Below are 27,252 nucleotides of genomic sequence, written 5' to 3' on the forward strand. Positions count from 1 at the left end.
ACACACTGGGAAGTCTTCTTTCAGACTCTGACAGAGCTTTAAGGATTGAGACAGAGACACTCAGAATGAATGCTCATGGCAAATCAATTCTCAATGAGGATGTAGCAGTCCTGAAATGACCTTGAGAATCAGCTGGAAAATAGAGTTTTTTTATTTACACAGACTCTTCTCCAGGACCTTACAAAGAAATCTTACAGAGTGCACACAGTCTAAGGAAGATAATTTCTTCTAGAATCCCTGGCCGAGGAGAGAAGAAAGGGCTCTTCCACAGGTATCACCTCCCGGATCAGTATTTCTCTTGACAGCTAAGAGCTTCACTTGGAGTTTGAACAGATGGGGTGAGGAAAGGCTGTGGGAGGTTGTAAGAGATGGAGCGTTGGGTAGGGGCAATGCCAGCTTGTTATTCTTGGCCAGGAAGTGCAATTCATTGATTTTAGGACCTGGCCGCATTTCAGGCTTGTTTCAGCCCAAATTAGCTCTACCTAGGATGCTAATTGGAGAAGAATGCGTTATTTTTTTTGGATCAGATTCAACTTGATCCTCTTAGACAGGGCCCTGTGATTCTCAGGTCAGGATTTGGTTCCAAATCATCCCCCAAGCCTTAAAAATAGCCTTGCTACTCCTAGTTTGCTTCTCTTCCTTGCTTTCTCTGTGGGTGGGCTCTTGTCAATCCAGGTTTGATCTCAGTTCTTGTACAACTGGCAAACTTTCCTTACCATTGGAATTTCTGAGCCATACATGAGATAATTTCCAGGCAGAATTTATCTCCTATTCTTTTTTAAAAAAAGATTTATTTTATTTTTTGGCTGTGCTGGGTCTTCATTGCCGTATGCAGGCTTGCATAATGTGGTGAGTGGGGGCTACTTCTCATTGCTCACTTCGGTAGCTTTTCCTTTTGCAGAATGTGGGCTCTAGGCTCAGAGGCTTCAGTAGTTGTGGCTCGCGGGCTCTAGAGCGTGGGCTCATTAGTTGTGGTACTCAGGCTTAGTTGTTCCATGGCCTGTGGGATCTTCCCAGACCAGGGATCAAACCCGTGTTCCCATGTAAACGCATGGCTGATTCATATCAGTGTATGGCAAAATCCACTACAATATTGTAAAGTAATTAGCTTCCAACTAAAATAAATAAATAAATTAAACAAACAAACAAACAAACCCGTGTTCCTTGCATTGCAGGGTGGATTCTTAACCACTGGACCAGCAGGGAAAGCCCTATCTCCTATACTTATTTCTCATAATCTTTTTTTTTTTTCCTTTTAATGATTTTATTAGTATGGTCACAAGTTTGATGTCTACAGTACATTGATAATGTAGCTAGATACAAACATCTTAAATAAGTAAATTACGTGTGTCAAGTTTTAAAATGTCTACTCCGAGTGATCATGCATTTCCCATGCATTTGCATCTGCACCCCCCAATTGTGCAATACAATCTGTGCTTATCTTCACTGGGTCTTGAAGTGTGCCTTATTTCTCATAATCTTATGAGTACTTTTATGGAGCATTTTTCTTTTTTAAAATCAACTTTTTATTTTAAAAAATTTATTTATTTTGGCCATATCATGTGGCATGTCAGATCTTAGTTTCCTGCCCATGGATTGAACCCATGCTCCCTACATTGGAAGTGCAGAGTCTTAACCACTGGACTGCCAGAGAAGTCTTCACATTTTTCTCTTTAATTCAGCCTCTTGGGTTATATTCTTGTACAGTTATCTCCCTCACCAGATTCCCTGATTAATCTTCATATTCCATAAAGTCATACTACATAGATAGATATAGAGTATAGGAAAGATTGAAGGCAAGAGGAGAAGGGAGTGACAGAGGATGAGATGGTTGGATGGCATCATTGACTCAATGCACATGAGTTTGAGCAAACTCTGGGAGACAGTGAAGGACAGGGAAGCCTGGTGTGCTGCAGTCCATGGGGTTGTGAAGAGTCGGATATGACTTAGTGACTGAACAACAATGATATAGATAGATAGATATACACATGAGTATACATATGTGTGTATATTTGTGTGTGTATATATATATTGATCTGTAACATATGTGTATACATATATACATGTATATTGTCTGTGATGTACATACACTGATAAATATTTGTTGACTTACATCAAATTTATGGAAACAGCTCACTTGTCTAATTGTAATAACAAATTACTATTTTTTGTAATAGAGTCTTATTCAGCACTTATTATGCCAGAAACTCTTCTGAGAACCTTTTGTGTGTTAACAATTTTAATCCTCACACCAGCCCTCTAAGGTTAATACTATTATTTTCATCCCTCTCCTCAAGATGAAGAATCAGAGGCACAGAGAGGTTAAGTAAATTGTCTGTGGTCACACTAATGTAAGCCAGGAAGTCTGTCTCCAGTGTCCATGCTCTTCACCTCTATTCTAGGTTGCTCCTGTGTATTACATTAGTGGACGGGAAGAGAAGTTACTCACATGTGTGCAAAACATTTCTGCAGAAATTTGTAGTACTACTGGTTACAGGAACTTACATCTACACAAAAAATACACATTTGTTCATTCATTCAATCATTCATTCGTCAACCAGTGAATGTTTACCGAGCATTATTCTAAGTATGATATAAGTATATTTGTTGACTGTATGTTAAATACACGGGACAGAAGTGTTGTGTGTATGTGTTGTGTGTGTGTGTGTGGGTGTGTGGGTGTGTGCATGTGTGTTAGAGGAAGCAGATACATTTCCTCTGTTCTGGAGTCAAGAACTTATTGTTTATTTATGGAATCCCAAATTTTGCTTTTGGTTTATCCCTTGAGTCTTTTATCCTCAGATATTTTTTTAAAAAGGAAAAGTAGAAGCAAGAAGGGAAGAGGAAACCACGAATAATTGAACTTATAAAATCCACTTACATAACTGAATGTTTCACTGCAGGGGACAATCACTTTGACATATTAACTTCCCCTTCTAGTTTGATATACTCATACTCAATTCCAAATTGTTTTCCTTGTGTGACTTATAACCTATCCCTAGCCATTGTTGATTGGACCAGAGAAAGACACAGAACCCCAAGTGAATCACTGTACAAGTGAATGAAGAGACACAGAAGTGTTGTATACTAAAGATGCTTACCTGAAAGTGACACAGAGTTGAGCCTCAGGTATTGGGTTGTGTCCCCATCAGACAAGGTAGCCGAGAAAGTAAGGAGTTGGTGCCAGAGAGAAGCAGTTCAGGGACACTACCTGGTCTTGGAGACAGAAAAAGTAGCTGAAATTTCCACCTTCCCAGCTCCACCTCTGTGAGATCTACCTCCGTTTGTTTAAGTCTTGGATTTTCTTGAGATTCTTTGTTACATCTTCCCAAGAAAAATCTCAGGTGCTTTCAGAATAGTTTCAGTGGGTTTCTCTTCCTCCCAGACACAAAATGACCTTTGGCTTAGATGGGAAGTGACTCTTGTTTCCTTCAGTGAGAAAACTTGGGAAACAAGACTCTTGAAGCCGAGAATTAGGAGGTTGGTTCCATGCTGTTGTTGGCTCAGGTGTTCATCATGTCTCCGCTTCTCCTTGTGAAAACATAGATCACCACTCTCTTTGCTTTCTTTTTGCTCCTGAGCACTGTGTAGAGATATTTGTCACTGTCTCTGAAGAGTGAGAAAGATGGAAATAACGTTGGGAAGTCCTGTCCTTGTGGTTTCAGCTATGTGGCAGGACCTTCCAATTTTGCTCATTGGTTATGATTTGGATGCATCTCGATTCTGCTCAGGGCTAAGGTATTGACTGTCCTCCAGAATTGATATAAACAATTGGGAAAATCAATATAGACAATTAAAATAGTTTGAATAGAAGGTTAAACAGAAGCCCTAGAAATATCAGATGGAGTCATCCTTTCTTGCTGGGTGGGTTTTGGGAATTTCTCTACCTTTTTAAGGTACTTGCTGATGCACGGAAAAATGAAAAGGTTTTATGGGCTGCCTGTTTGCTAGGTTGCCCTCAGTTATCTCATCTCTAAAGTGAGGGAATGGGTAATGGATTAGATGATCTGTAAGGGTCTTTTCCAGAGAAGGCAATGGCACCCCACTCCAGTACTTTTGCCTGGAAAATCCCATGGACGGAGGGGCCTGGTAGGCTGCAGTCCATGGGGTAGCTAAGAGTCGGACACAACTGAGCGACTTCACTTTCACGCATTGGAGAAGGAAATGGCAACCCACTCCAGTGTTCTTGCCTGGAGAATCCCAGGGATGGGGGAGCCTGGTGGGCTGCCGTCTATGGGGTCACACAGAGTTGGACACGACTGAAGCGACTTAGCAGCAGCAGCAGCAGCAGCAAGGGTCCTTTCAGCATTATGCTTGACTATGAGTGGCGTCAGAGTCATCATACCAAAGTCAGCAGTTTAAGTGCCCACAAAGGAGTGATGTGACAGATCTTTCTGCATACATGGAATCTGTCCAAGGGGGCCAGTAAATTATAATGCATAAGTGGTTGTTATGGAGAAGTTCAGTTTGGGTGAAAAAAATTCATTCTGTCATTTCTTGGATGGATTTTCTAACAAAATAAAATTTCCAATGTGGGTGCAGCCAAATGTGGGGACTTGCTCAGTCAGTCAGTTCAGTCACTCAGTCGTGTCCAACTCTTCGCGACCCCATGGACTGCAGCATGCCAGGCTTCCCTGTCCATCACCAACTTCTGGAGCCTACTCAAACTCATGTCAGTCGTGTTGGTGATGCCATCGAACCATCTCATCCTCTGTCATCCCCTTTTCCTCCCACCTTCAATCTTTCCCAGCATCAAGGTCTTTTCCAATGAGTCAGTTCTTCACAACAGATGGCCAGAGTATTGGTTTCAGCTTTTGCCTCAGTCCTTCCAATGAATATTCAGGACTGATTTCCTTTGAGAATGACTGGGTGGATCTTCTTGTAGTCCAAGGGGCTCTCAAGAGTCTTCTCCAACACCACAGTTCAAAAGCATCAATTCTTCAGTGCTCAGCTTTCTTTAGAGTCCAGCTCTTACATCCATAGATGACTACTGGCAAAACCGTAGCTTTGACTAGACGGACCTTTGTTGGTAAAGTAATGTCTCTGCTTTTTAATATGCTGTCTAGATTGGTCATAACTTTTCTTCCAAGGAGCAAGTGTCTCTTAATTCCATGGCTGCAGTCACCATCTGCCATCATTTTGGAGCCCCCCCAAATAAAGTCTCTCACTGTCCCCACTGTTTCCCCATCTATTTGCCATGAAGTGATGGGACCAGATGCCATGATCTTAGTTTTCTGAATGTTGAGTTTTAAGACAATTTTTTCATACTCCTTTTTCACTTTCATCAAGAGGCTCTTTAGTTCTTCTTTGCTTTCTTCATAAGGGTGATGTCATCTGCGTATCTGAGGTTATTGATACTAGAAGAGATTAAAATTAAAGCCTGCGATGGGGAGTAGGGGGAGGCACTAAATAAAAAGGGCTTTCCCGATGGCTCAGCAGTTAAAGAATCTGCTGGCAATGCAGGAGACACAGGAGACACAGATTTGATCCCTGGGTGCAGAAGATTCTCTGGAGGAGGAAATGGCAGCCCACTCCAGTATTCTTGCCTGGAGAATTCCATGGACAGAGGAGCCTGGTGGGCTATAATCCATGGGGTCACAAAGAGTCGGACATGACTGAGCACATGGCATATAACATGAATCTAAAGCTTTTTGTGTAAAAGGTGCTTGGTACAGCCAAGTTCTTTTCCCCTCCCATTTTCATCCATTTTAGTTTTCTAAGACTCTTTGCACATGCTGGATGGTTTAAACTGTCTCCCTAAGAAAGTAGCAAAACTCACTCCTAGTTGAATTAAACTAATTCCATTCCAGTGCCAAGAAAACACAATGAAGCAGGATAAAGGAGATTTGGGGTAGAATAATTCAAGCACTTTCAGAAGCAGGATTCCTTATGAGGAAATGCTTGCTTACTGATACAGAAAACAGAATCCACAGGTAGTTTGAGGACACATGAAACACCAGGTTGGGGAAAAGGAAGTGAAAGCCAGTCTAAGCTAAGATGAAATAATGACATTTTTCATTTAATTCAGGGTGATCTTATAGTAGAATCAATCTCATTGTGTTGTGTGTTTAGGAGTACAGTAAAAGTTTCAACAATAAAATGTTCAAGGGAAAATAATTAAAAAACACTTCATGAGAACTATGCCTAGCATTATCATTCAGAAAATACATAAAGATAATTTTTGCTTTTCAAGAAATAATCTGTGTATTTTGGAGGAAGCGTTGGTGATGGTCCCAATTTTGGAAACCACAGGAGAAAATATAAGGGGGAAACTGAATAGTGTAGAGATAAAATTTACATGGCTCTCATCTGTTTCCTCTCCTTGGCAGCAATTAGCTTGATATCCAGCAGTCATTCATCTTTTGCAACAAAGTTAAATAGGAAACTGGCCTCTCATGGCATTGAGGACTCACCTTGTCAAGACCTCATGGTCGTGGACTTGATTTTGACTTTTACAAACAGCTGAGGTCAGACTAGTGGTGATGCATGGATGAGAGCTCATGAAAACATATATCAAACAAAAGACTCATGCTTTTCTATGCATTGAGTTTTACCTTCTTCAGAGTCCTACCCTCTGAATCCTATTTAATGCTTAAAATAACCTCGCAAGGCAGAAATTAATTTCACCATTTTTAGATGAAGAAACAGAGGCCCAGAATGTAAGTGATTTTTTCCGAGTGATCTGGCCAAGTAGGAACTTAAAATTTCCATAGCCAAATTCAGTTTTCTTCTCCCACAGCACCTGCCTCTATTGATTAGAACTTCTCCAAGGGCTCTAAGGTTTACACTTACTGGGAAAATCATTATATTGAGAAATTTTAGTTTGTCCTGCATCCAGCTGCTCATCTCATTTTCTGATACCGGGCCAGTAAACAGTCTTGAAGGATCTGTTTCAGTAGTTTCCTAACTTGAGGAGGCAAAAGAATCACTGAACATCTTTTAAAAATGCAAATTACTGGGTCTCATCTCCAGAAATTCTGAGATGGTAGGTCCAGAGAAAGGCCAGGGAATCTGCATTTTAATAAGCACTGAAGATGCTTCTTTTCCAGTGGTGGACCACATACGCAGTTCTACTTATTTTTCTCCTTAATGCTGCAATAATAAGTGGAGATCTAGATAATTTGCTTTTCACTTGTCTTTGTCCCTGAATTCATAATACTTTACCGTCTCTTAATACCCCCAAAAGGTTCTTCCTGAAATGAAGACTCTGCCACTGAATTTTGCAGCTTTTTGAAAATAACTGGATGTGATCAAAAGTCTTCTTAGTCTCATTTGCCCTGGACAATCCCATCATGCAGGGTTCAGGTTTCACATATGGTGATGACACGGATCTAAGAAATCTTTTAACAGTCTTTTAACAACTGCTTCTAGTCTGAGCAATCTTGAGCCTGGGGTATAAGTATTCAAAATTTAGAATTATACAGTATGGTTTTCAACAACTAGTCTACCACTTTAGCTGTGGGAATCTAGTAATTAATTTAATTTCTTTGAGCCTTGGTTTCCTCATTTGTGTCATGAGGATAATGACATCTGTCTCATAGGATTGTTATGGAAATTTAAACAGATAAAGTATATTGAGTTTATACACTGCAAACACTGTAGACATGCCTGCTGATTTCCTGGGTATTGGCTCCAAACCAGAGTATTATCTGTCATTGACTTTTTTCAGAAGGGTAACATGGCAGTTACTGGAGCTGGGTGGCCAAAACAAAACTGGGTTGCAGAGACTGATTTTGTCCAATGACCTGATCAATATGTCCTAAATGCAGTCCCCCAACACTTCACCTGCCTCAGTCAGGTTTCTATGTTCACAAGCCCAGTGAGCGGATGGTTTTAGGATAGATGGGAGAAGATAGTTTTAAGAGACTAGCATGGTACCTGCCCTAAGCCTGCTGTATGGACTATGCCCGGTCCTTGCGTAGAGAGCAGGCAGTGTGTTCCAGATGGAGATAGGCACACTCCAGAGTTTTAGAGAGGACACCCTCATTTGTGCAGTGAGGTTGGTGTGAATGGATTAACACAGTGAAGACTGAGCTGGTTACCTCGGAAACTGTAGCTTTGGGAACAAGAAAAGACCTTAGGAAGTAAAGCAGGATTTAGTTCTTTTCACAAGCAGCCATAGAAGCAGAGTTGCTGCCCTTGAAAGACCTGTGGGCAGAGGAAAAGAGTGAAGGGGGAGAAATGTCAATACATATGAGTCACCTTTAAGGATCCTGAGAAATAACTGGGGAGACATGGGGAGAGATGCCTAGTCCTCAGTTACTGGGGTTGTGTAGATAAGTTTCTCCAGGCTCAGTTCTAGCTTAGATTTTCTCCCTAATCTAAATTCTCTCTCAAGTAGATCTCTTCCTATATGCTGGTGAGATTCCAAAATACATAGCTCTGGCTGAGGTCTGTCATCCAAGCTCCAAACAGGTGGGTATATACTTTGCTGCTCAACAGCTCCTCTTGATGTCTCTCTGGGGATCTCAAACTCCTGTCTCCAAAAGCATCATCCATCAACAATGCAACTTGATGCTACCCTTGTATTTCTTGGGTCAGTTTATGGTCCTGCCACCACTTAGCTGCACCAGTCAGCTCCCTTCTTCTGTCACCATTTTTATCCCATCCATAATCAAGCACTGTCAGTTTTACTCCTAAATATTCATGATTCAGTCTGTATTTCTCCATCCCATCCATTACTATAGTTAAAGCTACTACTGTATCTTTCAACTGAATGGCTCGTTAGCATATTCCTTGGGTTCCCATATCTCCTCTTGCCTTCCTCATTCTACCTCTATCTTGAATAGTTGCCAGAAAGATCTTTTAAAAAGGTACATCTTAGGTGTCATTGTGTAGCTTAAACCTCTTCAATGCTCCGGCATTGTTCTGAAGGTGAAGACTATGCTTGTTAACATAGCTGATGTAGCCATGCAGGTGGGGACCATGTCAACTCTGTTGACGTGTTCCCTGCTCTGTCTGCGCCAGCCAGCAGGGTCTTTCTTTAGTTGTGTGGAGGTGCCTAGCTCATTCCCATCTCAGGGGTGTTTCATCTCTATTCTGCTGCTGCCAGAGACTCTTCTTTTCCCTCTTCACCTAGCTAACCCCATGGTTTATGTGCCAATCAGAGAATTCTGGCGAGGTATTAAAAACAAACCGAAAACCCTTCTATAGGCTGAATTCCCTTAGTATCCTATACTTCCCTATCATACCACGTTTATCTAAATCTTTCAAGTGTGACCTCTTTTTTGTGTGTAGGGAAACTGTGTCTATCCCATTCACTTTCATGTCACCAGTGCCTAGCACAGAGAACATAATACCTAACAGATAGTCAATATTCATTCAATGATTGGATAAAAGTGAAATCCTGAGACCATTTCTAAGTTTGTCACAGAACTCTCATTTTCAGTAGGGTTCTACTCAGTGACTTGTCAAACCTCCATATTAATGGGCCAGACTGACACATGTGCCAGGCATCTAGTGTTGTTAACTAAAGAGCTCCATTTCTTTCTTTCCACTAAGAGCAATTACTGGTTGCTAAATATTCAAACGTGAATTGAAAAAGCAGCCCATTACATTATGTTAAGAAATAAATTACTGTTTCTAATTGCGTCTAGTAGTTAATTACTTCTAATTATTAGCCTGAGTAATAAATTACTGCTTCTGATTATGTTGTGGGCACAGTTGGAACATTCAAAAATGCAATTTTCACAGTTGTTTACATCAGAATATGGTTATGGAATTGTAGAGCCATAATTACCCCCAAATAATGGTAGCAAAAAATAATAAACATTTGATAAATTCATTTGAAACATGTCACTTCCTTGTCAGCTTATTTAAGAGATCAAGCATTAAAATGGAACAACCATGCTTGACTTTTTCAGTCTCTCCAGGGGATAACACTATGTTAAAATTAGGATTTTTGCTTTGTTTTGGTTGAATAAGAACTAAATTAGAATTTCTTTTGTTATTTAAGACAACAAGAAAAATAACCAGGACTCTAACAGTGTTAAAAATTAGGATTCACAGCCAGCATACAACTCATAAGAAGATATAAGTTATGCTTACTTAAAGGGAAATTGTAACAAAGAATAAAAGCTCCATAACTATTTTATTGAGTTATAGCATAGCCAACATACACAATCTGAAGTGTAGAATTTTAGGACTTCCAAACCCCTGGCTTGAATCTTTCACTTCACTTACCAGTTTCTCAGGTCAGTGACAAAAGTAGATACTCTATGGCAAGCTGTGAGCTGATTTTTTAAAAAAATGCCTCCTACTGTTTTCTACAACCACATAACATCACTCTATTTCCCCCTATGGGATTCTGTCACTGTCCCCTGTGCTTAAGACGCCCAAGATCTTTATCTCCTGGGGATGCCCTTGTGTGACTCCTTCCCCTTGAATGCAGGTGGAACCTGTGACTTGCTTCTAACCAATCACATATGGCTGAGATGATGCAATTATGTGGTTAATTACTTAAGATTGTAGGGCCCGTCTTGCTGGAGTCTCTGTCTCCCTTACTGGCTTTGAAAAAGCAACCACCATGTTGAGGAACCCTAATATGGCAAAGAGCTAAGAACAGCCTCGAGGAGCTGAGGGTGATCCCCACCAACAATCAGCAAGAAACTGAAGCTCTCGGTCCTACAAACATAAGGTTTGAATTGTACCAACAGTCTACACAAGCTAGGAAACAGATCTCTCCCAGCTGAGCCTCAGATAATAAGATGGCAGCTCTGGCTGATACCCTAATTGCATCCTTGAGAGACCTAAAATGATCTCCCAGCAACATTTCATAAGCAAAAATATAAAAAGTTTTTGATTTGATTAGGCACCAAACCAGAATGAACATGTTGGAGCTTTCTAATGACCATGAGCACCAGAGTCTACCGTTACTTTTCCTCTCTAGTTTGTAGTTAGCTATGACGGCAGAAGTTAATCTGGAGGGAGAAGGGTTATAAGTAGAGGAGTGACATAGCCTGACTTGAGTTTTAAAATAACACTTTGCTTTTTGGATTGAGAATAGACGGCGGGGAGGCAAAGTTGCAAACAGGGAGGCAGAAAGTTAGTATGATTGTCCAAGAAAGTGATGGTCTAATGTGGTATAGAAGAGGGAGTGAGAGTTGAAATTCAGACTCAGTTTAATGGTAGAGCCAGTGAGATTTGCTGGTGAATTAGATGGGGATGTGGATGGGGGGAAGGATAAGAAACAGGAAGGAAGAGAGAGAGAGGCAGAGAGGTATTTTAGATTTTGGTTGGAGCTGGTGGAAGGACAGAGGTCCTGTTTGCTGAAATGGGGAAAACTCCTGGAAAGCTGAATTGAAGAGGATGATAAGGAGTTCAAATTTGTCCATGTGAAGTTGAGATGCCTGTTAATGCTTGTGTTCAACAGTAAGTGGAAAAGGCAGGTCTGGCTCTCAGGGGACAGATCTGGTTGGAGGTGCATTTTTGGAAGTTGTCATGTATAGTTAGATGATGTTTAAAGTCAGGAGACTTGATAAGATCTCCGAGGGACTGGAGATAAGAGAGAGGTGATGCTCTGGGTCAGGGAGAAGCAGTGGTAAGAAGGGGTGAATTACAACCAGAGTTAATGGTGGGGAGAAAAAAGTGTTGGAGTTGACTCAGGTTTTTCAATGAACAAAGTGGAAGAAAGGAGTTGACAGGTACTGAGACGGGGCTGATGAGAGGAGGAACAGATGTGGGAGACAATCAGAAATTTGATTTTCCTTTCATTAGGGTAGGGGTGGCAGATGTGTGTAATTCCTTCCCCCTTGTGATTCCCCCTTCCTCAGAAGATGCAGAGGGTAGTTGTGAGGGAGCAAAGCTGAATGGTAGGGTGCTAGATAAAGTGCTCCATGACCCAGAGTTCACCCTCTTTTCAGTTTGGAGAGAAGTTCAAGGTCACCTCTTTGTTTGCAAGGGCCTCCCAGGGCAATGCAGAGGCCATCATTTCCCTCTTATGTTTCACCCACCAGCAAGCCTACAATCTTCAGTTTGAGATGCAAGCAAGGGAAGTTCAAAGAAAGACAGGAGAACCCTTTCCTGCAACAGAGAACATATGGCGTGCAAAAGGCAAACATATTTACTATCTAGTCCTTCCTTTTCAGAAGTTTGCCAACCTCTTACCTAAGCATAACTAGTATATCTGAATTCAAGCTGTTTACCCTAAATATTTTCCAAGAGATATGTGCGTGTATAAAAATATACATATATATTTTTGCTTATATATATATATACACACACACAAAATGGTTATTTGATTTCATAGTCAAACTACAAACTCAAGGGCAACAGAAGAGATAAGACACAGGAGTTAGAATTCACTGAGTTATAAGTATTTTTGAGTGGAGAAAAGTTACAGCATTACTTTCTGGGAATGAGATTTATTTGTGCTGGTGCCGTTTTTGAGAATATGGGCTCTATCTTAATATGTACACCTGTATGCCTACAAAAGTCCCTGTCCTCTACAGAATTTGTTGACAGTTTCAGACATACCCCTTTGAAATATCTGTGTTACAGATATGGTATGTTTGTGCTAGATTGTTAGGTATTGAAAATATGAAACCTTAAAAGAATAGAGCTGAAGATGTCATCAATTACAAAATAATATAGTCTCAGTATGCATGTGTACGTGTGTATGTGTGTGTGTGTGTTTGTGTGTGTCAGGGTACAGAGAAAAACTGCGGAACAGTTGGGTAAAGGCAAAACCCAGCTGGCTTAACTATTTTGGGAATTGGAGACATCTAATACATCCAAACTTTGGAAAACACTGTATGACAATTTGTTGGAATGTGAAAAAGAGAGAAAATTCACAGTGGGGTATTATGTTCAAAATATAGAATTAGTGTCATTGTCATGGATGACCTCAGCATTGGTGACCCTTTGAACAAATCAGACCTGTGGGTCATCTTGAGTTCCCTACATTTATTCCTAAGAACAGACTCACTCTGGTCCTTGTCATTACTTGGAACTGCTTGACATGCGCATTATGAATAATAATCAGTCCAAGCTGTGCAAATATGGGAGTTGCTTCCTTGGGGCCAGTGAGCACCCTGTCTTGGGGAGTGTTGAAGCAGGGGGTGGGCAGTTCCTCATCAAAGATGCTAGAAATGTCACTTGACCTATAGTTGGTGCTAAAATATATTCACTGAATGATAAAACCAAAAGAGTTAGATTAGAGAACTTTCAAATTTTATTCCAGCCAATTCTCTGATCCTAAGCTCAGTGAACACTTTTATAGCACATTCGTTTCTTTTCTAGGCATGCAGATGGCATTTCTCAGCCTCTCCCAAACCCAAAGAGATCTTTCTTGTTCTCTCTTTTCCTATGAATACCAGAAGGCCAATGCTGAAGATCTTGATGTTACAGATGAAAGGAACCTGGATCCCTGAGTTACTTTTAGGAGGAAGTAAGTCCAGCAGTGTTGCCCACTCACTTTGGACTGTGATGTGAACAGAAAATAAAATTTTTATTCTGTTAATGCCACTCAGATTGGGGGTTGTTTGTGTTGACAATAGTGTTAGTTTTCTATGTTGATGCATTTGTATTACATGACTAATTAGATAAAAATAATCAAATTCAGGAAAAGGAACACCTTACATTGAAAAATTTCTTTCTATAGAGCAGTGAAAATGAATGAACTAAAGCCACATGTATAGAAACAGAAACATAATGTTGGGCAAAACATTTACATAATGTAAATTACACATGAATACATACCATATGATGCCATTTGTATAAAGCACAAATATACACAAGACTAAGCAACGTATTGTTTAGTAATACAAACATGTGGCCAAGTTGAAAAACAAAGCAAAATGCAGGACAGTATTAAGCTAGGAGAGAGCAGACAGAGGAATTTTAGGAAGAAGGGTAACAAAGGAATTTAAAACTCTGAGCAGTATTCAATTTCTTTAAATTTGGTTGGAAGTATTTATTTTATTTCTATAATATAAATAGTTATCATATATATTACTTTGTACATATGAAAATATTATGATGGTGTCACACCATGTTAGATGGTATCACATCTAACTTATCAATTCAATAACATATGTAGGGACTTCCCTAGTGGTCTAGTGGTAAAGGATCCTTCTGTCAGTGCAGGGACAGGGTTGGATCTCTGGTCTGGGAAGAACCCATATGTTGTGAAGCACCTAAGCCCATGTGCCACAACTACTGAGCCCATGCTCTGGAGCCTTTGCTCCACAACACACACCACAATTTAGAAGCTCACACACTGCAACTAGAGAGTAGACCTAGCCTGCCACAACTAAGGAAAGCCTGTGCTGAGCAATGAAGAACCAGCACAATCAAAAACAAACAAGCAAGCAAATGCTTAAAAGCTATTATATGTATATTGGATATTATTCAATTATACATAATTATATACCATACATTCAGTTATGGTTTGCACAAAAATACTTGATTTTGTGCTGTGTATTACTGCACACACTGCAAATTTATAGACACTTCTTACTGAAAAAGCTATCTACAAAACCTTGAATCTGGGTGATTTAATGTATCTTCAAAGATAATTTTGATTAAATGCACGAGTTTACTTAATTGCTCACGTTGAAGCCCAAACTTTTGATAAGATGCTACCTTGCTGAATGACACGGATTACACTAAAGAAGTGCTTCCCAAACTGAGATCTCCAGATCTCTACAGGTTTACAAGCTAGTTTTGGAATTTTGAGATCTTGGGAGTTTGCTTGTTCATTTGCTCGCAGTCAGGATACCTACGCCAACAGGTCACTGTCTGTTTTAGCCTAGAATTAAACTCAGTCTGGTTACAGCGCTTACATATTTCATGCTGATTAGAAGTACTGGTTAGCAATTTATCTGTCTTTGATTAATTAAACAGGGGAAAAGCCAGTTTGTTACTAGTCTCAACTTGGAAGATGAAATTCATCAAAGCACAAGGCTCATGGGAAGAAATTAATAAAATGAATCCCTTCTGGTGAAAAGGTTTAGAATCAGTGTCCTATACTAACTCAAGTTCATTTTGTGTTTATTCACTTTTTAACTCACATTCAACCATATTTACTGAGTGCCAAGTCTGTGCTGGATAGTCCTAAGCACTGGGGACAGAATGGTGAACATATCCAATATCCTTGCTGCTATGGACTGAATGTTTGTGTCCACTGCAAATCCATATGTTGGAGCCCTAACATCCAGTATGGCTGTACTTAGAGGTGGGGCATTTAAGGGAAGGTTAAATGAGGTTATACTTGGTGGCGGGGGTGGGGGTGTGTTGATCTAATTGGACTAGTGTCCATATAAGAAAAGACACCAGTGTATGTGCATTCTTTCTCTCTCTCCACATGCATACACCAGGCAAAGGCCATGAGAAAACAGAATAAGAGGCTAGCTGTCTGCAAGCCAGGGAAAGAGCTCTCACCAGAAACCAAATGGATTAGAACCTTTATCTTAGACTCATAGCCTTCAGAACTTGAGAGTATAAACTTCTGTTGTATGTCACCCATGGTATTTCCTGCCAGCCTTTTTGTATACATGGATACAATTATCCATGTATAAGTCACCTATGGTATTTCATAGCAGCCCAAGCAGACTAAGACATTTGTCCCTGTAGAAATAATAGTAGTGTGATGGGTCTTTATAGAAGTAATAGTATTGCTGACAAAGGGGAGGGAACCAACATTCCTGTTGGGAGGCATATGTCATAATGGTGCAAAATATTTTTCATGGGGTCTGACAGCTCTGGGTTTAAATCCCTTCTTGGTCATTTAGGGCTTCCCAGGTGGCTCTAGTGGTAAAGAACCTGCCTAACAATGCAGGAGACATAAGAGACACGGGTTCGATCTCTGGGTTGGGAAGATCCCCTGGAGGCAGGTATGGCAACCGACTCCAGTATTCTTGCCTGGAGAACCCCATGGACAGAGGAGTCCATGGGGACTGTAGACAGAGGAGTCTACAGTCCATGGGGTCACAAAAAGTCAGACATGACTGAAGCAACTTAGCACGCACGCACACACTTGGTCATTTCATGACTGGAGAACTTGGGTAAGGGACTTAATTTCTTGAAGCCTCAGTTTCCCCCCAGGTGTTAATAAAATGGGAAAGCAGTATGTACTTCATAGGGTTACTGTGAGCAGTAGGTGAGCTTGCAGAACACTTGACACAGCCCCATACATAGAAAAGCCTCATGATATTAGCTATCTCACATGACAATTCACATGCCCCTTTAATCTTCATAACAAACCAAAAGTGAGTGTTGGACATTTTCTTCATTTTGGAAACATGAAAACTGGTGTCAGAGAGGTTGAAAGACTTTCTTTAGATGGTACACTTTCTCAAGAGTAGAGATGTTGGAGTTTAGACCCAGGTCTGTCCACCACCAAAGCTTGAGTTGTCTCCCTGCCTTATGGTTCCTCTGTGCATCCAGGTTGAAAAAACTGAAAGACCTGATAGAATTCTGTCCTTCAAGCTCGGTGATTCTCAGCAATGCAGGGGGAAGATGGAGATGGTCAAGTCTGAAAAAGCATGTAGTTTCTTTGATTTGATTTTATGAAAAAAAAAACATGTAATATCTTACCATTGGCTTTAGCCACTCTATAATTTAATTAAAGATGTTGGATTAGGAAGGGAAAGAATGATTTATTTTTATACAAAGAGGGCATGGTTTAGAAAATAGATTGAGACTCTGCTCTCCTGGGGTCTCCTCAATGGCAGGTTCATATTTTGGGCCTTTCTGCAGCTGTTATGGCTTAATCCGGCACTCACAGGAAATTTCTATGAAATTGAAGTGAGGCTTAAAAAAAGCTTATGGCTTTCGTATAACTGACAGAAGCCACATGCTAATAAAGATGTTGGCTGGACTTGCATGTGTGTGGCATTGGGCTGGAGTAGCTATCTATAATTTTCTAGTTAGGTTGCTCCCAAGTGAGCAGTAGAGAGCTACATTTCTGCTAATTATCATAACCAATTAGTTGAATTCTGAATGAAAAATCTTCAGGGCAAAAATCACTGTTTCCCATTGTTCACAATGAGTTATTGAATTGAATTACAGGCGATGATTGCTCCATGACACCTAGTGAAGACACACACACACATTCCCAAAATGCAACAGAAATAATCAGTAGGCAGCAGAGGCATATGGAGCTGATAGAAGCACTGAGACAAAACTGGTATCAAGTGGCAGCTCAAGTCTTATTTTGGCACCAAACTTGTGAACCACCATACCAACAAATACTTCTGGTTTTTAAAGCTTTTTAGATCCTGGAATTGAGGATGAGGAATTAGGAAACGTATTTTCACTTGACAAATGTGGAAAATAAAGGCTGGCAGGATTATTTTCCTTGGGATTTGTAACAATTACTTGCCTAGTTCCATTTTGAAGTAAGACTAAGATTTGAATGTAGACTTAGACACTTTTAAGCAGTATGACTTAGGCAAGAAGTTCATGCTTTGTGAATCCATTCAATGAGAAAACAAGAATAATAATTCCCATCTTGAGAATTATCAAAAGAATTGACTCATATATCATATTTCAGTGTATGACTATTGACAGATATAATAGTCATTTTGCTGAGCTCTCTTTGCTCAGTATTATTCTTCAAGACAGAAGTCAACGGAAATTCTCCAAATACACTGACTGGAATGATGAAGTCAGGTGAGCAGCTAAATGGACTTTTAAATACACATGAATGAGGCTTTTAGTTGCAGGAGCCATGCTTTTGGAGAGAGCAGTGGTTTTCTTCCAGGTTAAAACCCTGGCTTTGAATATCAAAGAGCAAAGAGCTCGGAGAGCTCATGAAGCATAGATCTTCATACCATAGATTACAGCACGTTATGAATGAAAGTTGGTATAAAAATCATTTTCCTATTCTGCCATAATACATATCTCAAAGGAACAAAAGATATGGACAGTGGTGGACACTCCTGAGGGGACTTTGGACCCTGTCCTGGGGGTAGAACTTGAGTAGGTTTCAGAGGACCTGAGAACGGTTGGGACTTGTGTGTGAATCCCCATGACATACACAGAGGATCTACAAAGTTCCTGAGAATTTTACACCATCATAAACACTGTCAGCTTTGACTAAAAGAGAGTACTAAATGAAAGAAGGCTGTCAGCCTTCTATAGTCTACTGGCAAGAAACAAGCTGATGAAACTACTCATGTACAGAGGGTAGTCGTGAATCCAGAGGAGGGAGTCTTGAGGCCTAAGGGAGGAGTCCTATGCCTTGGAGAACTGTTCACAAGCCTCGAAACCTAATGGAATTTTCATGGCTGAATTCAAAATTGCTCAACTATTTTTTACCTTTCAATTTCTTCTTTTTTGAACAAGAATGCCTATAACTGTCATTTGATGCCTTTCCCAGCATTTTATTTGCAAGTAGCTAACTTATTTCTTGAGTTTCACAGGTCTACAGATGGAGAAGAATTGTGCCCTAGGATGAATTATACCCTCACCCTTGCCTAATTTTTGTAATTTAGATGCTGAGATTTTGGACCTTTTAGCTGATTTGATTTATATGAGGTTTTAAATTTTAAGTTGATCCTGTAATGTGTTGAGGCTTTTGGAGAACTTGGGATGAAGTGGGTGTGCTTTGCATGGGGGGGACAAACATGAATCTTTTGGGCTAAAGGCAGACTGTGATAAGTTGAATAATGACTTCTCAAAGATGTTCACATCCCTAATCTCAAAGCAGTAAAATGTTACTTTACGCGTCCAAGGATGTTGCAAATGTGACTAAGGTAAAGATACTGAGGTTGAGATATTATCCTGGTAAGCCCAATATAATCATGTAGGTCTTTAAAAACAAAGATTATTTTCTAACTTTAATCAGAAAATAAGATGTGAAGTTTGAAGCAGAGTCAGAGAGATGCTACCTGGCTGACTTTGAAGATGGAGGAAAGGATCCACAAGCTGAGGAATGCACGCAGCCTCTAGAAGATGGAAAAGTCAAAGAAACAGGATCTTTCCTAGAGCCTCCAGAAAAAGCAGCCTGCTGACACCTTGATTTTAATCCGGGGAAACCCCTGTTGGGCTTCTGAACCCCTGGAAATATAAGATGATAAATTTATGCTGTTTTAAGCCACTAAATTTGTAGTAATTTTCAACAGCAACAAAAAGTGAATGTAGGCATATAAAAGTATTTCTCATGTGAATCTTTCTAGAAAACAGGTAAAAGCCATCCCTGTGGCAAAGAAGTCTGGAATAGCAAGAGATTCCAACCACAGACTTCACGAAATAAGTAGCATGTGAGCTTGGCACTAGTTATAACTGATGGAGAGGACTCTCTAGTGGAGTCAAAGACACAGTGGCCTCAATGGATATGCAGAGTGCAATGGGGGGGATTAGTGGCCATCTGGGGTGTCATTCATTAAAAGAACCAGACACTTTCTGCCCACTGCTTTGAGATCATTTTAGTTACTGTGCCTCTGGGGCTAGAAACCTTAATGTATGTTTCAGGAGGAATTCCTAAATCACATTGTTCATTATCAATGCTCTTGGGAGGCTCAGTGATTTTTATATACACAACAGAGATTTGCCTGAATTTGGTCTTACTTCTTTTGTCAACTTCCTGAGCGACCTTGGGCAAATCATCAGCCATCTCCTGGGTCTTGCTTTCTTCTTCAAGAAGATAACAGTAGACTAGTCTCCTTCTTTTACAATTTTCTGGATCATTCTTATACTTATGCCATATTTCCAGCTTTCAGGAGAGTGGGAGGATGAATTAGAAACTTTCTTTCAAAGGCTTTGAACTTTTCTACAGAGTCATTCTCACACTTTTTGGGAGATAAAGCGTCTGGAAGGCATGACACTTTTTGAAGAACACCATGAAATACTGATTGATATATTTAATTCTGGGATATGCAATAGGAACAGTTTTACTTCCAGACAATATGACAATCTGTGCATGATTTAAAAACGACCACCTTGAGTACACATGTCCATGAAAGGAACAAGCTGTTGGTCTAAATATGATTGGCTGTTTCCGAGTTTTTCTGGTAATATTTGTCTGCTGCTTGTTCACTTATTTTTTCATCTGCCAGTTCTTTAGGTAGCAGATGTCCAACGTTTCAGAAAAATATATATGAGAATAAAACTTGAAATTGAAAAAAAGTGATGCTATTTTTTTCCCCTGATAATTGGAAAAAATACCATTATTTGGTTTCACAGCTGAACACCCTTATTAACACTTCAGAGACCTGACGTTCAGTATGGGCTATGAGAACTCCTATTACTGTGGGTACATAATGAGATTCCTGAAGGGAAAGGCCAACATCTTATTTCTTTTTGTCTTCTGGAACATATTTAAATTGTTATTCTTTCCTCACTATTTAATAATAATAGCTAATATTTACTAGACACTTACTGTTCCTCAGATGTTGTGCTAAGCCCTGAGCACATATTAGGATAGGATAATAGGATACTGTTATTACTATCCCAGTCTTAGAGATGAGGTAGTGAATCTCCCAAAGATGAACTGCTCAAGGTCACAAAGCCGATAAACAGGAGAGTCAGTATTCAAATCTATGACCTGACCCCTGAGCCTGATCCCAGAACTTTGAACAACTGTTCTTCTCCCTAAACCTATATCTCATTTTCTTCCCATGTCCACCCTCATTTCTGGGATGCTCTAAATTCTCTCATCCAGAGATGATCATGGCACTCACTCTGAATCTATGCTTTCTATCCTCAGCCAGTTTAGCACTTCCTGGAGTACCAAGCCCTATGTGACCGTGTGGGTCCTGCTGTGAGCTGTGAGCTGGAGAACAGTGCAGAATAGCAGACAGAGACATTATTTTTGCTGTAGGGTGGTCTTCTCACTCTTTGCCTTTGACTTGGTTTCCATTCAAATGTCAAATTTCAGAGAGATTCTTCTTGATCATAATACCTTAAAATCTCTCTCTTTTCTTTGATGCCGCTCTTGTTTCCTTTGTCCCACAGCACATACCCCATACCCCAAAATATTTGTTTACTTACTTGTGTATTGCTTGGTCCCTCTTCCCAAGAATAAAACCCCCAGGAGGGCAAGGTCCTTAAATATTTCCCTCACATCAGTATCTTCAGTACCTGGAACCATGATAATATGTAATGTTTACGCAAGTATTTGTGGAAGAAATAAAGGAATGAATATGCTGACATGGTTTTGAAATACTTAAATAAATAGTAGTATTGACTTTGTGCTGGACATTGTTCTAAGTTTCAGGAATGTCACTCATTGTAAAGGAAACTACTTTTAAAAAGCTGTCTTGTGTCTTCAAATTATCAGCAGTCTGACTGTTTGGTCAAAATTAGGATGATCACGTAGCCTGGTTTGCCTTGGATGATGCTTTTGTCCTGATATGAGCATAAACAGCGCCCGTTTCACTCTCCAAAGTGTTCTGGTTTGGATGATAAATTATATATTCACCATAATTAAACTTATTATATCAGTGTAATAAAAACCAGCAGAGAGACAAACAGCAGACAAAGTAAAACCCTGGTATATGTCAGTCAAACAATGGATCTGGTTGCTGTGCTTAGTATTCATTTTGTGATGTTGCAAGTGATAGTGAAATTATTCAGGCCGACTGAAGCAAAAACATAAAGGGGCATTGACAGGTTTATGTCTTTGAAAAATCTGCTGTGTTGCTTCCCTTATTCCTGAGCATTTCCTGGCTCACCTTTCCTAGCATGTAATGGCAGTCACATTTCAGTTCAAGTGCAGCTGAGGAGAGGTAGGGCTTTACCCAGGAATACTTACACAAGGCCTGAGGTTGACCCAGACTGGTCCAGCTTGGGTCATACACTCCTCCCTTTCTCCCCAAGGAAAGATGGTGTGCTGATTGGCTAAGGCGTGGGTTATGTTTTCCATCCTTGTAGCTGAATATACCACATAACCAGAGACTGGAGGAGCAGTGTCCAAAAAAGGAAATCAGGAGTTTTCCAGAAGAAAAGAGAATGTGTTCAAGATATGGGCAGGGAATCTGAAGTGTCCTCTACAGTCTGTGTTTGTGGAGGTCAAAATGTGCCCACATGGATGTTTTATAGGCTGAGCAGCTATCTTATTGAACTTGAGTAATAGCTTCAACCATATCTACACTGTGTCTTTCTCAGGTTCTTGTTTTATAGATTCAAATAAAGCTTTATTTTTCCATCCTAACACCACTTCATGTAAGAATCCCTTACTATCACTATTGTATATGGCAAGGTTTCATTACTCATTCATAGTATTCCTATGTTCAGATGTTCAAGTTGTGCACTGCGCATAGACTACAATTGAGTTGTGCTGTATGGAGACCCAATGTAATCCTCATAGACATAGAATATCAGGTTAATTGATTTACTCAAGGTTGTCCTTTAAACGCTATCCTCTTTCACTTAGAGAATCTTGTCAACTGAAAGGAGTTCTAATGCTGTTTTACGTGGAAAAGAAGTAATTCATCTTTACCATTACATTCTCTCCATGATTTTAAAGAAACATTTTATGAAGCCTTGGAAATTATACAGTGTTCTCATTTTTGTTTCACATTTAGATAGCAAAACAGATTTAAAAAATCAATGAACCATCTGTAGTGTTTATTCCCTTAAAAGCAGAAGTCCATAGACATGATTAATTCTATACAGAGGGTATACGAGGCACCAGAATTTATGAATTTTGTTTGGGTCTCTTTGTTCTATCTTAGCCATTTAAATAGCTCCCAAATCAAACACGGAAAGAAACATGGGAACTTAGAGTGTGGTTCTTGAATTTTAGTGTTCATAATAATCACTAGGTGTTCTTGCTAAAAATACAAATTCCCAGCTTGTTTTCCAAAAGATTCTGATTCAATATGTTTCTGGAATCTGCATTTTTAATGAGCACCCTGGTGAATGTGATATGATGTTTACACAAACGTTCTTTGAGAAATGGAGATTTTTGAAATATAAAGCTAATAAAAATGAAACAAGGCATCCTTTTCTGTATCCATTTGCTATTCATTGCGTACTACGTGCCTATAATGGTCACAGTCCTAGGAATGCAGTTTTTGGATTTCCAAAACAGTCTGTCATTTTTCTTCTGGTATTCACACTGACAATGGTTTGGAAAAAATTATCTATCTAAAAAGGAGACAAATATCCAAAGACCAGAGACGTGAAAGGTCCTAGACTCTAGGGAAGGTTTTTGAGTGAAAATTGTCTTTCCTTCTGCTATCTCTTTTAGGAGGAGAGGCAGGCTGCAGCTCAGGCACTGGTCTCCCATCTTTAGATAGAAGCGGCAGTGTAAGAGATACTCAGGCTGATGTTAGCAAAGAAAAAGTGGGAAATACGCAGGTGCTTCAATAACACCTTCCTCTGCTTCTTATTTCTCAATCAAACCAAGAGGAAGAACATTCTCCCTTGGTAGATGTTGCATGAAAATAGCAAAACAACTGTAAAATCTCTGCCACAGCCTGGGATAAAAGATGCAAAAAGAATGAAGATTTATTTTGTGCCTCTGTGACAGCTGGGGAAACTGAGGCTCAGATAGATTAGGTGGGATTAGGAATATTGCCCCATTTTATGCATGAAGAAATTGAGGCATAGAGAAGTAACTTTCTCTAGGAACTACCATGTGAAATTCAAGACAGGTCATCTGACTCTAGGCTTCCCTGGTGGCTCAGACAGTAAAGAATCTGCCTGCAATGCAGGAAACCTGGGTTTAATCCCTGGGTCAGGAAGATCCCCTGGAGGAGGGCATGGCAACCCACTCCAGTATTCTTGCTGGGAGAACTCCATGGACAGAGGAGCCTGGGGGCTACAGTCCATAAGGTGGCAGAGCGATTGAGCAACTAACACACACACACACACACACACACACACACACACACACGCAGAATCTGACTCTACCAGCCATCAGGGTTCATGTCTAAATCCAAAGCTCATGCTCTTCCTCTAGTTCACAATGCTTGATCTTCTAGTCTTGGTCCAGTTGAACCAATTAAAGTCTTTACAAATAGAACAGAATCCTTTAAGAGTAAAGTTATGGAGGAACAGGAAGAATTAATTTAGTTTGCAGAAGAATACCTGGTCCTGAACTGTGACAGGTGATAACAGGTACTGTAGGTCTAGGGTTCCAACCACCTGTTTCTCTTCTGTTACAAATTTTCAGACTGTTTCCTGGGACTGAGTAGAGAACACGTGCCATGTGAAGGCGGAAGCCCAGAAATAGCTCATTTGAGCTGGCGGGTGGGACTGTGTTGTGAGCAGATGTGCTTTCAGCAAGACCAAAGGGCAACCAAAGAGAAGACGGAAGAGCACACAAGGTGGTTCTAAGCTTCAGTGACTTGAGGAGAGCGCGTCCAGTCTATCACCAGAAGTTCCAAAAGTTGCTGAAAGGAATGGCTGGAAGAGCCAGGTGACTGTCAAACCGGCTCACTTCCTAAAACTTTGCTGCAAGCAAATGCCTTGAATAAATTTTGCTTTTCATTTTAGGAAGAAAAGAGGCTCCTCTGTCCATTGGATTTCCCAGGCAAGAATACTGGAGTGGGTTGCCATTTCCTTCTCCAGGGGATCCTCTCTACCCAGGGATCAAACCTGCATATCTTGTGTCTCCTGCATCGGCAGGTAGATTCTTTACCACTGTGCCACCTGGGAAGCCCTTAGGACTAGTGAGGGAGCAAAAATTGACCGTTGCTATCTTTTACATAGATGTGATATAAATGATTAAATTTTATATACACACATACATACATATATATGTATTTGGTCAGTTTCAATTATGTATACACAGATATATCTGTTGCTTCAGGAACTTATAAAATTGCTTTGTTAAAAATTATAATATTCCATTTGCTAAAAGAGGAATAGTGATGCTAGAAGAGTTGGAGGAAAGAAGGAAGTGATCATTTGAATATATAAATTATCTGGAAATGGCATGGGCATCCTGTATGTTAGCACATTAAACAGACCTATAAAATCCCTTGACTTCTTTTATAAATGAAATGAAGAATGTAAATGCATGCAAATAAAGTCACGAACTAAGACTAAATGGGGAAATCTAAGAGAGGAGCATGAGATAACATTTTATTTCTCACTCTCAGTCACCAAATAGCATGGCAACCAAGAGACATGTTTGAAGAGGCTCGAAGTTCCCAGAGCAAAGTATATCCAAAAATGGCATGGTTCAAAATATGAGGATGGGGAGAGGTGATCAAAATCAGTACTTTGACAGCTCTTTCATCTTTGAGACAATTGTGATAGATGTCTTCTCTCTTATAGTGTTAAAAATCACAACTAGATATTACTCCCTGTAGACTGGGAATGTCAGGGTAGATCATAATTTCAAAAAAATAAAAATCAGTAAGTTTTCTTTTATTTACAGTGATTAAGTTGTGTTTACAAAAAGTACAGTAAGTCACTGTACAATCATTCTGTGAATTTGCACTTTATAGGTCAGTTGTTTTAAACTTTATTTTTTTAAAAAGTAGAATAATTACCTAGTTATATAGAGTATTTCTTTCCTGGTAAATCTCAGAGAAAGAAGATGAAAGAGGAGCTGCTGCTGTTAAATCAGGGGTGGAGGCCCTAGGGCCGTGTCTGCTTCTTCTCCATCTCTCACTCTGGGGTGGTTTATGAAGCTGTATCTCTCAGACATACCCTAGGGCTCTATGAAATTCAGTTCGAAAACCACCACGGAAGATTAGTAAGCTGGAGAACTAAATCCTCAAGTATTCTCTCTCTCTCTCTTTTTTTTTTCCAGTAGCATGTATCATCTGGATAATTCTTTATCCCTCTAGTCTATGTAGACAGAATCGATCAGTTGATTCAGGAGACCACTGGAGTACGTACTTTGAGGTCTGTGAGCCACAACATTGCCACATTTTTCATTGATTGGATTGTGGAAAAGAAGAGTTGAACCAACTATGCACACACATACACACCCCAAATTTTCCCCATGGTTTTCTCCCTGTCTGCTCTCCAATGTCTTTCATTGTGTCTCTATAAATTAGAGAGAATTCTTCAGGGCTCAACCCAATGGTCCTTTCTGTGTAGCTTTCCCTCACCATGACTGGAGAAATAACTACTTCCTTTTTAATCACTGAATCTTGTTATACAGATACTATGTTCCATTGTATGGTGATTGTTTGTATATCTATTCTACCTATTTATTCACTGATTCATTCCATAAATATTAATTAAGCACCTCTTATGTGCTGAATGCTCTTCCAAGTGCTGGAGATTCAGTGCTAAACAAAACAGACAAAACGTATGAGGTCAAAAGAAGTCATGTTATATTCAGCTCCATCACCCCATGCTTAGCATCTGGCACATCATACAGCTCAATAAATGTGTCAACATGAAATATCATAAGATTTGTTATTTCAGCACCACTCATGGTTTATACATGCAGGAGAGATGATGGGTTTGAACCAAGAGAATATTTCTCTATTTGTACTACATTTTGTAAGTCTTCTAGCCCTTGTCGTGGAACCTATGAGAGTTCATCATTCACTTGGCTCAGTTTATTTTTGGTTCCCTTTATATCATTGAAATAGCTTTTGATGAAGATAAGTTCCCTAGCTGCCAAGATTGTACTTTTAGAAGGTATGGGAAAGAAAGCACTATTGGCATTTTAGTTGGTTTTGTTTGTTTTTATGGAAGAGAAAGTTTCTTACACTGCCTCAAGAAAAGGGGTACTTACTGTAAAGATACACATCAATGGGACAAAGAACAGGAAAATCACCAGGACTGGAGGCAGTGCAAGGTACTGACTGTTCTACTTGTTTCTCCATCTTTAACTCATGGTCTTTCTCTGACGGTTTCTAGGCTTTTACCTGCACATCTACTCCATTCTATTCTCTCTACTGAATAGCTTCCACTGTTTACTTCTGCTTTTGCTCTAGCTTGCGTGCAACCCTATTTTGCTTCAAGGAATTTTCCTCTCTTTTCTGGGGATATTTTTCTTTCTTTACTAATAAGTTGTTTATTAAAGTAAAGTACATATGCCAATCATTGCACAACTTTTAAGCGTGCAGCTCAATGATTTTCCCAAAGTGAACACCCTTGCATTACGAGTACCTAGATGAAAAAATGAGACATTACCAGCATTCTAGAAACTTCCCCACCCCCACCCCAGTCACTAACCCTTCCCCAAATGTAATTAGTTACCTGTCTCCTAAAACCACAGATTAGTTTTGCCTTTTCTGATGATTGTAAAAGTGTAATTCTACCTCATCTACTCTTCGGAGTCTACTGTCTTAGTACTTACAGCTACATTCATGGTATTTAATCATGTTGCTATGTATAACAGTGGTTCATTCATTTAAAATCATGGTATAGTCATCCAGTGTATGAGTA

This window comes from Giraffa tippelskirchi, chromosome 6 (genome assembly GCF_054371585.1).
Source record: "Giraffa tippelskirchi isolate mGirTip1 chromosome 6, T2T-mGirTip1v1.2.pri, whole genome shotgun sequence".
Taxonomy (NCBI): Eukaryota; Metazoa; Chordata; class Mammalia; order Artiodactyla; family Giraffidae; genus Giraffa; species Giraffa tippelskirchi.